Genomic DNA, 13,142 nt, shown 5'->3' on the forward strand with positions numbered 1-13,142 from the left:
TATGCTCTTTCTCTCACTCTCTCCGTCCATCCTTCTCCATCAAACTCTCTCAGCACAATTGTCAGTCGCTATGCACTCACATGTTACTTAATCCACCTGCAGCCTTGTGGCACTTACACCAGGTGGAACTTGGAACTGAGTGTTATGGCGCTTATTCTCAAAGGTTTCTCCTTGATCTTCTGTGACTTAGATCATACCTCATTTGTGTACACTGCTTTGGACAAAAGTGTCTGTCAAATGACTACATGTAAATGTATAGTTGTAGAATGCAACATGAGCCTTGTCATGTGTCCTTTTGCAATGAGGCAACAATACACTGTTCTGCACCTTGCTTCCTCTTCCTCTTAATGCCTTTGTCCTTGAATCTCAAAGGAGCCTTGTTAATATACTTCTATTAGGTGAATCAAGCAGCTACAGACTGCAGACGGTATAATTGAATAGTCAATATTCAGAAGTATGGTAAAGCAATGTTAAGAGACATGTATAGCTACTTTAATGGTCGGTTTTCTTTCTTGAAATGTTTCATCTCATGAGATGTAAGGGCGTGCATCAACGATGTGTTCCTTATATTTTACATAAGTGCAGTTCTACACATGCTTGAATGTACACACTGAAACTATGACCTTGTAGAATTGAAAGAAGGGAATAACAGCCCAGTGACCTATGGAGGAGGAGGGGGGGTTCATTCAGAGCTTCTTCTCTACCTCTCCTCCTGATTTTCCTTCTCTCACTCTTCTAATTCTAACCATGCAGACTCTTCATACCCTCCCTGTTCCTGGCTAGCACAGGAGGGGGAGAGTTATACTACTTCTCAGCTGATACAGGACATGTCCTCAGACAGAACCATTGATTTTATTGATTGTTTCATTTGAGGTTTTCCCATACAGTTGCATGCTTGTAGTTTTTATCAGGGGGGATGGCTGAGCTTATACACAGACTCATGGAATTTGGTTGAGAGGCTCAATGGGACCAGGAAAGGAAACTGTTGTGAATGTGGTATGGAATTGACAAATAATTGTATATATTTTACTTCTCTGGAGTATTAGATTAAACAGAAAACTCATGAAACAAGAAGATAGTAACCCACAGACATGAAGATTATATTCTTTCATGCCATAACCCATCCCTTTTTACAGTACCTTTTTCTAATGCAAATGGTGTGTCCACATGATTGCACACACTCCGCCATACTTACAGGATCACACCCGATACACAGACAAACACACTGCCCTATTGCTCTCTCAACACACTCACACAAACACATACACACTGACCAGATCACACCCCCTCGGGGCTGTGGGGCAGTGCTTGAGCGATGTCTCCCCAGGGGGCTGATATTTTATAGTTTGTGTCCATCAGTGCCGTAGCCCGGGGCGCCAGGGTTGACAGTAAGTGCTCTCAACACCGGTGACACTGATTCATCTGAGCTATGACACAGATGAGAGAGAGAAGGGAAGGGCGGGATGGCAGGGGGTAACCAGAAAAGAATCATAAAACACCTAGAGACTGGGTGTGCTCATGTTTTTTGTTTGAGTTACCACGTCCATATATTCTGTGTTAAATAGCATACAATGTGTATATATTAGCATATTCCAGTACATTGTCATGTTATTGAACAACAAACTTTCTTCTCTTTAGTAGTGGTTGGTGGGTATGGGTTTATGGGTGTTCACCATTACACATGGCTATGATATGGCGGTCTAATACGGGCTACACTGGGCTCGACTAGAGAGATTGGCTTAAGAAAGGGACTCCAATCTAACATGGCATTTCAATTTCTCATTCCCCCTCATGGCTGTGCTGTGCACTGCTGCACCTCTTCTACATATATATAGGGAGGACGCCTCTGAACCCCAGCCTTCTGGATGCGCATACTAAGCAATCAATGTGTCACCTCTTCCTGACAATCCTATTTTTTTTCATATGGGGGCCATGCTCATTTTTTCTTGTCAGCAGAAGGTAATTTGCTGTATTGTGATTCAGTCCTAAAACTTGGTGACGAGGTGTCTGATAAGTCGCTACCTCCCCTCTGTCTCCCTCACTCCCTCTCAGCCCCCCACCACATCACCCACAATATGGAAAAACCGAAGGAAGCACCCCAACCCCCATCATATCTACACCCAACTGCACCCCACACCCCTTCTTTCCACACCAAGCCCAACATAGTTGTATCTGAGGCGGGCTGCTAAATTAGATAAGCGGGGCTGTGGCGCAGCACCCCTGATTAATAAAAGATGCAGTGCTCCCTGGGGATGGCCCCTCTGAGGGCCGAGCAGAATCTACCCACAGACAATGGAGTTTGCTCTCACACAATGAACAGGAAATGGAGAGAATGAACCAATCATGGAAATATAACATTTAAAGCAGTGCTATCCTGTGACCCTCTGTAACATTATGCATGCATCATAATAGATAATAACTAATGTTGAAAGTGAAAAAAGAACAAAAATATTAATATATTCATTTATTTGGGAAGCATATCCTGCTATTGACATATGTTAGATAGAACTGCCGATTTCCTGCTGTTTTATGACATTCAGGAAAGAATCTGCAAGTCCTTTAGCAGAACTACTGCAAATTCATGGTTAGTTCCTTTCTTACCCCTAACGGTGAATATTTAACTTGTTGGTTATTATGCATTTTGCCTATGCATTGTCAAGGCAGCTGAAACTACACAATTATGAGAGAACTATGGCCTAATTTTTTGTCAATGTCTTGTGTACTGATAATATTGCTCTGATTATTAGAATAAAGTGTGAAAAGCCCCTTCTCTTGTTCACAATAAAAACAAACTGTTATTGGAAGTGATTTTTTTATTTTGAAGAGGATTTTTTCAGTAAACAGTAATTCAAAGAAGGCCACTGAAAAATGTTGTAAATACCTTTGTTTCCCAATTTTTATTTCTAATACTAGACACTGATCAAGTCAATGAGTTGTGTATGTCATTAAAACTTACTATTAGAATACTATCAAAACTAAACAACCACACTCCACAATGATATTCTTATATACACCTGAAATATATTTTTTCTTTTCTGAACATTTGTATACATTTCTGGTTATTTACTACTTATTACAAGCCAAGAGCAAAGAAGATTTTCTGTAGTTCTGTAGTTATTGTCATATTGTTCAGACTCAGGAATTCTACAAGGTGATTGCCACAGTATGTACAATGTGGGATGAGGTGATTGTTAGCAAAGCTTATGTTTGAATTAAATTATTTTGAATATTTAATGCTCATATTTAACCAGTAAGTAAATCATTAGTAGCAGTAGATTAATTAATACAGTAGAACAGCATTAACTAAGTAAAAAACTAGTTGTAATCCTTTGAACTGTTATTGGACTTGATACATATTCACTAAAATTTCAAATGCATTTTTCAATCTATACTGAACTATCAAAGACACACAATGAGGGACATTTGTACTGACAATGAGCTTAAGTTATTTCTAGTAATGTTGGAGAGCATACAGTACTACAAGTACTACTGTACTTGTTCCACTTAGTCTTACTCACTGGATGTAAACCACAAGTAGAAGCCAGCAGCTGGCTGACTATTGCATTTTGCACCCTTCTGCTTGTCTTCCTACTCTTTGTGTCATTGATCAAAAACAGTAAGCCCCAAAACAACGACTAGTCCTCAAGCTAAGAAGCTATAATATACATGAAACCTATTTAAATTGTCCGTGAAAGGTTTCTCCCATTTCAACACATGTATAAAGCATTATACATGTGATTATTTCTATGGATATTCATAGAAAATTGGCTATCTGAAAGGAACATTTTGCTATTGCTATAACACAATTTGACAAGGGCATAGCTGAGTGTAGCACACTTTAGGCCTGCCCTTGACTGTCCACATTTTTCTAAGAAATGCCAACAAATAGGTAAAACCAGCTCTTCTCTTCCAGCAAAAATAGCGCACCACTAAAATGTTGTGTGGAGGTGAGTATGTCAAAGTGGCACAAGGAAAATTATTCAGCTACTTAAAGCTTGTTTTTGACGATATTGGATTGAGTGTTTTGTTTGCGCTTTTCAGGTTTTTTACATTTACTTTTAAATTCTGAAATGTATGCATTTCAAATACAGTTATTAATCTCATTCTGTAGTTGAATTAAAATGCAACTGTAATGAAACTTATGGTTGCAAACACATTGTTTTGAGAAATATTCATTGTAATTGTTCCAACTAATGTCTGTATACAGTTTAATTATAATAATACATTAAGGCTTCTTGGGTTTATAGCTTTTAAAGTATTGCCCAGACTAGCACATGGAAGAGATTAAATATATAATAATTTCCTAACTAAGAAGTGTTCCTAATATATATATATTTTTAGGTGTGTGCTTGTGTGTGTGATTGTACATGCACTGTATGTCTATCTCTGTGGAAGGCTGGGCAAAAGGCTAAGAGATGCTCAGCTAGTTTTCACACCCACAGCATCATGTTGTCATGTCATTTCAGTCCTACATCAGCTCCATTCACATTCATCACCTAATGGCTTTGTTACCAGGAGGATATTATCCCTCTCACTACTTGTGTTTGTAAGACAGCCTGCAGTGATCCAGTTGCCTATGGAGACCACTGAAATCAAGGCAATATAATCATCTGGGTTTCCTTTCAAAATGTGTGCTGTAAATTGTGCATTAAAGCTGTTCTTTTTAGTACTCACATAATAATACAAAAGCATTCACTGAAACCTGCTTGCCCAACACCGGGAGACAGGTTTACTGGGCAAATGCAGAGCTACATCAGCCCAGAACAATCAACATGAATCCTTTTACACATATCCTCATATGTGCGCATGTGCGCTCATGTAGCCACACGGCTTTAGCAGAAATGCTTCTCCTCTGCTCCGTGTTGGTGGAGTGGGATTGTCGCATGGATCATGAACACCAGAGCATTTATCTTTAAATAACCTCCACCCCCTGTCGCTGTTGAACAATAGCAAGACGCTTCTAATTTTCTGCAAGATAATGGTAGTCATATTGAGATGAAAAAGGTCAAGGGTTGGTTTGTGAGATTCTGATTGGTTCTGAGCATCACGCTTCCCCTGGAGATAAAAATGGAAAGTGATATTTCATTTATAGCACCACCCCTCCAGACTGTGTAGCAATTTTAGGTGATAGTTCCATGAGGAGGCCCAGTTCTGCAATGATTAGAGTGCATCTAACGGTCAAACACTAAACACAAAACACACCAAACACAAAAATGGCTGCTCTGATGTCTTGCATCAGCAGTTTTTTTTGTGTTTTTTTTTGCTGTTTTTCATGATCAAAGGCATGTGTTGTATAGTTTTCCACACATGCTGTTTTTAATATTTAGTGATTCAAATTCCCTGCAACCCCCTCTAACCAGCAAAGATTGATGGGTTTTATTTATGCATATGTATAAGATATGCCTATGCAGTTGAACCTGCCTTTGACCTTCATCTGCTTACGTATTCAGTGAGCTGCTGTTGTACCACTCGGCACTGTTATATTTTAAAAAGAAAAAGTATTTCTTGTTCAAGTAGATACGATAAGTTATAACACATCATGCACTGATCCACCTCAACCCACAAGCCTCCATATAACATTATTCAAAAAGGACTGTAGTGCTTTATTCTGAAGGTGCTTCAGTGGAGATGTGAGTTTTTTTTTTTCATCAACGTTCTGCTGTAGCTTGGTATTGTTCAGTCAACGCAATATTTAATTCATGTTTTGACCACAATGGTTTGAAAATCACCACTTGTCGGTATGTGAATGTATTGACGACCAAACTATAGTTAACACATGTGATATCTACTGTAGAGCCAGGTGTCTGAGTGCACACAGCCTAGAGGATACATATGTTCACATAACCAAAGCACTACACATTGCCAAAACCTTAACACTCAAAGAATAAATCAACGAAACTGTCACAAAAAGCCTGTCTCTTAATAGAAGTGCCCCTGACAACTATAACAAATTTATGACATAACTTTCACATTGATAATGTGGTTTTTATGTAAATTCCAAAAAGCATTATGGACCAACAACACTAGTGCATTTGTCTTTTTTGTTTGTTTGTTTGTTTGTTTTTTTGTTGCTGCAGTAGCTTCTGTATAATCTGTTTGACCTGGTTTCTTGTGTTGTTTTTCTTTTCTTTTTTTTAAATTCCAGCCTGAGGGCAAAATGCATCACATATTATGCAGTGACCCAAACTGTATTTTCCAAAGAGAAGTCCAGCTAGTGGGAGTGGCCTCAGCTTGTTGAGGAAGCTGCCCTTTAAGGTCATTACAACGGTCATGTGATGGAGCCCCCTGGGCCATATGACAAACCAAGCTGCCAGGCTGAGGTGTGTGTCAGGGGTGTTTTTCCACAAAGCATTCTATAAAAGTGTAACTGGGCTGTATTTGCCCTTTCCTCTTGCTATGCGTTCAGCCAACAGGCCCCTGAAGATCTCTTAAAAAGTGCTGATCCACAGAGCTGGGGTAGTGCTCTTGTAATCCTTCTAGCTCTGCTCCACCTCCCCCCACAGTCCCACCCTCTGTACCTCCTGCTTCCTCTCTCACATTCCCTCACTGTCTCTTGCTGATGCGCTGCTGCGATGTGAGCGACAAGGTGATGGGATGAAGAGGCTTGTTTGGGCCCCAAGCTAATTACCACACATTAGAGCATGACTAAATAAATCTTAAGTGCTGCTAATTGCTTGGCAGTGAAAACAATAACAGGGTACTTGCCCAGAGGCTCTGGGGTAGTGAGGAGCTGGGGCACTGGGGACCAGGGGCCCTGGCACAGGGCCAGCAGAAGACACCAGCACCATCAGTCAACTCCCTCACCCTTCTGCCTTCATGTTAAAGTCGCACACCACTTGGCACTGTCACTACATGCGCCATATGCCCCACACCCACCACATCCGCCACCCAGCCTCTAACACACCGCCTGCAGACCTAACCAGCAAAGAATAAGCCATACATGACAGCCCCAGACAAGCTCAGTCTGTCTGTAGAGCCATCATACATCACTGCATTAATAGACATGAATTAGTAATGGCACAATTAGATGGGGTTGTTCTGACATTTACTAGTACAATAATGGGTTTCTCCACTGTACAACCCCCTTTGGCCTGTACTGGAGTGCCATCAGACCTTAGACCTTTAGATATGAGGCCTGGAAGGGGTAGAAGAATAAGAATAAGAAGAATAGGGCTCAAGTAGATATGTAGGAAGTAAATAAGTAAAATACAACAAAGAGCCAGAGTATTTCCTCTCACACACTAATAAGCAGGTTCCTGAAGAAGACCACTGTGTCTAAAATATGACATCCTGTCCCCCGCTGTTGGTTTGAACCAGCTAACTGTCGGAGTTAGAGATCCAGTGTTGCTCTCTTTATATATGTACGTATGTGCATGTATGTCATGTGTGTGTTTGTTTCCCTCTTAGGTTGCATTCTTCTGTGTGTGTGAAGAAGTTGTTTGAACAGCCTGTGCTGCCTACCACATCTCCTGTGACCAAAAGGTATGTGCAACACACACATCCCAAACCTTTCACTCTGCCAGAGTACTCACCAAAGATGCAGTAAACCACGGATGAGTGATAGGGGGAATTTCACAGATTCATTGTACTTTTTACACATTATTGGTGTAGAAAGTACAGTGCAGATTTGTGACTGTGTTTCCAATAAGTCTTCATTAAGATTTGGACAATGTTAAATTCTGTTCCCCACAAAGAGGCGAGTCATATTCTGCTTGATGCGCACAATGTAAAACTTATAATATTTAAAAAATGTATAAAAAAAATTATTACCTGACTTCATTTTTAAAAATAAATAAAAATGATAGATAGATAGAGAGATAGCAAGCATATCAAATATTCCAGTGTGCAATGAGCAAACTAAAGATAATAAATAAATAAAAAGGTAAGTCCCAGTTTAATAGCAGTCCAGATATATTCAAGGGTTCAGATATATTCAATTGTTCTGGTAGTCCTGATGTGCAAAGAGCAGTGTTAAAAATAAATAATAAAGTCAGCTTGGCTGACATGTTGTATAGGGGGTGGGAGGCGTTATACAGGATCGACAGCAGTTTTGCCAGCATTCTGTCCTCCACCACCCCCTCCAGTGTGACCAGTTGGCGTCCTTTGCTTTGATGCCTTTGCCCCAGCACACCTCAACATAGAAGATGGTGCTCACAACAACACACTGATAGAACATGTGAGCCTTCTCAGGAAGTAAAGCTGGCTCATGCCCTTCTTGTAGATTGCCTCAGTGTTGGTGGACCATTCCAGCTTGTTGTTCAGTTGAACGCCCAGATACTTGTAGGACTTGACAGTCTCCACATCACTCCTACAAATTTAGACCAGAGAAGGTGGGGCCTTCTTCTTCCTGAAATCCACCACAATCTCCTTTGTCTTGACCACGTTCAGCTGTAGGTGGTTTTCCCCACACCACTTCACAAAATGATCCACCAGGCCCTTGTACTCCTCCTCCTGGCCACCCTCCACACACCCCACAATGGTAGTGTCATCCAATAATTTCTGCAGATGACAAGATTTGGAGTTGTGCTTGAAGTCTGACGTGTAAATGGTGAACAGGAAGGGATATAGCACAGTTCCCTGAGGGGCCCCGATGTTACTCACAAGTCGCGCAGACACACAGCTCTATAGCCTCACAACTGTTCAGCACACGCCTTCAACACCAGGGGACTGATGGTGTCCGGTCTAGCCTTGCTCTGGTGAAGTCTCTCCAGCTATCTCTTCCCCTGGTTGGCTGTGATGTGAAGTTCAGCCTTGTTGTTTGGGTTGCAGCGAACGTATTTTGTGGGGATGCAGTTTATGCCATCAATGTCCTCACACTATGTGGTTCATGCAGGGCATTCCAGTCAGTGGCTTTCAGGGCACCATGCGGTGTCTCCATGGCCTTGTGAGACCATTTCCTCACTGTCATTTCTGTCACTGGTTGCTCCTGAACAACTAGCTTGTATGATGATGTGAGTGAAACTAAGTTGTGGTCTGATCTGCCAAGAGAGGCCAGGGCAGTGGAGCTGTAGTTATATTTAACATTTGCATACAGCAGATCCAAAGTCTTATTTTCTCTAGTTGTGCACTTGACAAATATGTAGAAAGTGGGAAGAGTGGTGGAGACAGAGAGATTAGCCTAACAATATTGGTTGCAAACATTAATCTGAAAACAGTTTACCCATTAAACATTTTCAATATCTGCATGAATTCTTTTATTTCTGATTTGTAGTTTCTTTTCTTTTAGATGCTTTTTCAATTCAACCTTTTTCAGCATCAATTATTTTCTATAACTTGAATTTCATTTCCCAAAGAATGACGGGGTTGAATGTGATGTGATCTCAGTGTCACGCTTCTCCTCTGCCACTTTGTGATCCTCCTTTTTTCTCCTAAACCAGTAGCTTCTCATTTGCACTGTCACTCTTCTGCAGTGTTTTACTGCTTTCCCAGGGGACTCATGTGCTTTTGTTAGCTTTTCTGTGAACACACACAACCTAATTGGTTGATTAGTTGAGGTTGACTGGCCTGTTAATTGAATAGTAATTTGGATTTGATGTGTCTAATGAAGATCCTAATTTATTGTTTGGCACTTATCCAAGGGTTTGTTGTTGAGAGTAGAAATCAAACAGAAAGGATGAAAGGAAACAAGAAAATGATTCAGTGTCTGAGTGCTGCTTTGACAGCACATGAATTAAGTCTTTGTGTACGGTGATAACATTTAAGAGTGTTCTCTTAAATCACTCTTAAGAGTGATCTCCCTAAAATTAAGCTGACATAGACAATAGTAAGGCACCAGTATTAGTAAAAAACATTGAAAATTTAGTATTGGTATTGATGCAGTATTTTGGTTATTTGTCCTAAGGGCATTAATCAAAAAAAGATGACTGTCCTTTGAATGAAAACTGTCATACAATGTCTGCTAAAAATATCTTAATCTCCTGCCAATCATTCTCACTCTTTTTTTCCCTAGACATTGTTATGTACAGTATTGCCCACACATGCTGACAAACAATACATAAAAAATCCATTCTAAAGATTCCAACCGATAAGTCAATGAACCGCTCTTATTGAAGGTACTATATGTAGCAATTCAGGATCAATAGATAATATACTCATACTTGAACAAAAACTGGTTTTCTCTCTGCTAGTGGTAGATCACCGTGAAATATAAAGGCAAAGAGATTAACTATTTTGGTAGGTTGCTCATCCTTTGACAAATGTGTCAGTTATTTTGCCAACTAGCCAACTGTGTACCACAAATGTTAGCATAGTAAGAGATAAGGCGGGGAGGTAAACCTACTGCAACTGATAAACTCTTTACCAGTCAATGAAAATGAGAGAAATTAATTTTTGCTGTTGCTGCACTGAACAAATAATCCATTCATTGTGTACAATGAACAACTTTGAAGCAAGCAACCTTGTACTGTGTTGTTTATTTTCCTCTTTTCACTTAAAACCAGTTGAGTCTCCCTGGTTACCATTGCATGTACTGTAGGTGAGCTGTATTTATCTTATTAATTTAGCTCAACTGCAGTACAAGTACATAAGTCTGATTCAAGAGCCATGTCCACACTATATATTAATTCTTATCACATTTTGAATATGTATAGTATGCTCACACTGAAAAGGTGATAAAAACACAGAAAGAGCATACATACAGTATACATTTCAAGGAACATTTCAGAAAACAAATAAAACAAGAAAACAATTTTTCTTTTTCCTTTTTTTTTGTTTAATTGAAGTCTTTTAGCGACCGTCTTGTATCACTTCCTGTTGGTACATTAATTTCTTGTATACAAACTGCCAAAATAGTATACTGTGGAACATACACAGGGCATTCACATTGTATTAGCATACAGTGTGGAACTGGGAGACAGTCAAGGATAAGTATCACCACAAATGTATGTAGGTGCTTTGCGTCCTTGAATGTTCATTCTTTTCATTCAAATGCATGTTCACACACAGATGAACCTTAACAGTGTTGCCCATTGTATTTCCCAAGTGTTTCCACACCAGAGCTCCAGTGCAAAGTGAGTTCATGAGCACCAAGGTCTTCCAACACAGCTTGTTGGAGGGATATAGCTTCTCTCAAATCCTCAATTATGCACAAGGAAGTCACATTTAAAATCAGTCAATGGAAACTTGATTTCCCTTTAGCTTTGGGGGGATGATCCCGAAAGCCTTTTGACCCTCCCTCCGGTGCAGCGCAGCTTGGGGCCTTGAATTGAACATTCATTGATGTTGTTGAGTTGTCCAGTCATTCGTCTATTCTGTTATATTCCAACAAAATTCAAAGCATAACAAAAAAAATCCAATCCATTGTCAAAATGTTGAAAAAATATTCCAAAGCTAGCTTTATCCATACTAGTTCAAAACATTGTGCTAAAGTCTGTTATTTGCCACAGTTTGGACTACCGTCTTTCGGCCATTTTCATCTTCAAGTTTGAAACCAGTGTTGCATTAGAAATCATCAGAAATGTTCCTGTTTCTTCCTTGATGGATGTTTGTATCCAGGATGCAGGCTATTCCTTTCCACCAGGTCTTCTCAGGGATTCGCAGTTTGGAATTCACTATAGCAGCTGAACTCATGAGCGCAGTATGTGCTGGGCCTTCTGTGTCCCATGTTGTCACCAAGGCAAACAGCAGATCTTTCACATTCCAGAGTGAGTTTCTCTCTAGACAAAACATGAAAAATTTGAATATAATCAGACATAAATATAAAAGGATAGGGTTTTTTTGTAGAACATATAAATTGCCCATCATCCACACCCCTCACACCCCACACTCCCTCCCTACATATTCAATCCCTTTGCAACCTCATGCAGTCATGCACACTTATGCACATGCAACACTGTACCTGGAAGTACTACATAATAGGCCAAACTAGTACGCGCATTAGCATCCTCAGGTGTGGGAATGACACCCTTTCTTGCACACATACACATTTCTTCACACAATTTCTCCATCTATCACTTACCCGCATACTTAAAGCAGTAGTCATTAGTCGCCCTCACCCTCCCTTGCTTAATGAGAAAGCAATTACCATAGGCTTCTCCCCAGTCCCAGTGGCCTGGCAGCATTGTCCGAAACCCGCATCCCCACCTACCTTTAGCTCTGCGTCTGCTTCTCTCTCAGATTCCCTTCTCTTCCCTTGTACCTCTTCTCCCTTTCACCGTGGCTGCAGACTCTCTCTCTTTCTCCATCCTCTCTGCAGCCTCTCTCTTTCGCTCCTCCCATCTCTGAGCTCTAGGCTGCTCTGGGTTTTAGACGGATCACTCTCACAATGGTTGATCAATACAGGTATTGATCCACTGGCAAAATGTTTATAAAATCATTCTGGGCAGCTGCGGTGCAGCAGGGAGGGGAGGTGGGGCGACGAGAGGGCCAGCATGCCATGCCATTCGCCTGCGAAAGAGCCACCATGGACCTGATTGGCTGTCTGTCTGCCCGCCTTGCCAGGAAGAGGGCTGGCATAGTCTGCGCTTCTTTGTCATTGTGGCTTGGTATACCACAGCCCTCCCTGGCTTACGCTGCTAAACTTTCCAGACCACCAAAGCATAGTGCAGCAGTTTAACCTTTTTGCGGCTCAGTGTTGACTGCTAGCCAAGCAGTGGCACCCACTCCCTCTCCTTTCACATCAGCCAAGAAATTAATTTGCATAAATTAGCAACCTGCAGGCAGTCCCAGTCTAATGATCATTTCTTTTCCCCTTGCTCCCCTCCCTTAGTGGGAAAACACTCTTTCGCTTCAGTGCTGCTCTGGTGTTTGCCTACATGTCCATGGAAATGTGTCACCTCAGAAACCTTGACCCTATTTCACACACACACACACACACATACACAGAATAACACACATAACACACATTATAAATCTCAGCATGAGCATATAGGGAAACTCAAAAGGCTAGCAATGTGCAGAGGAAGACCTATCCACACCTGTTCCTACTGTACTGTCATGAGGGAACAGGGAGCAGTCCAGGGACAGGACTTCCCCCCTAGCTCTTATCCTTGCTTCCCTTTCGACTCTCACATATTGAAGCTTAAAGTAAATGAAAGGACTCAGCTCTAGTTTGTGTTACTCCGATGTGGGGATCATTAGCAACATTATCAGCAGCATGCCACATCTTGCTGCTGTGCTCTGTCTACAGCAGAAGCACACTGTTG

The 13,142-nt window shown here is 41.0% G+C and overlaps 1 protein-coding gene across 1 annotated transcript in view; it reads left to right on the top strand.

Moving 5' to 3' along the window:
• zfhx3b (zinc finger homeobox 3b) overlaps nt 1-13,142 on the top strand; it is a 344,746-nt gene that overhangs the window by 159,561 nt on the left and 172,043 nt on the right. Inside the window, exon 8 of the mRNA XM_042396488.1 lies at nt 7,408-7,482. The gene's annotated coding sequence lies outside the window, so the exon portion shown is untranslated. The remainder of the gene's footprint in view (nt 1-7,407; nt 7,483-13,142) is intronic.

This window comes from Thunnus maccoyii, chromosome 1 (assembly GCF_910596095.1).
Source record: "Thunnus maccoyii chromosome 1, fThuMac1.1, whole genome shotgun sequence".
Classification (NCBI taxonomy): domain Eukaryota; kingdom Metazoa; phylum Chordata; class Actinopteri; order Scombriformes; family Scombridae; genus Thunnus; species Thunnus maccoyii.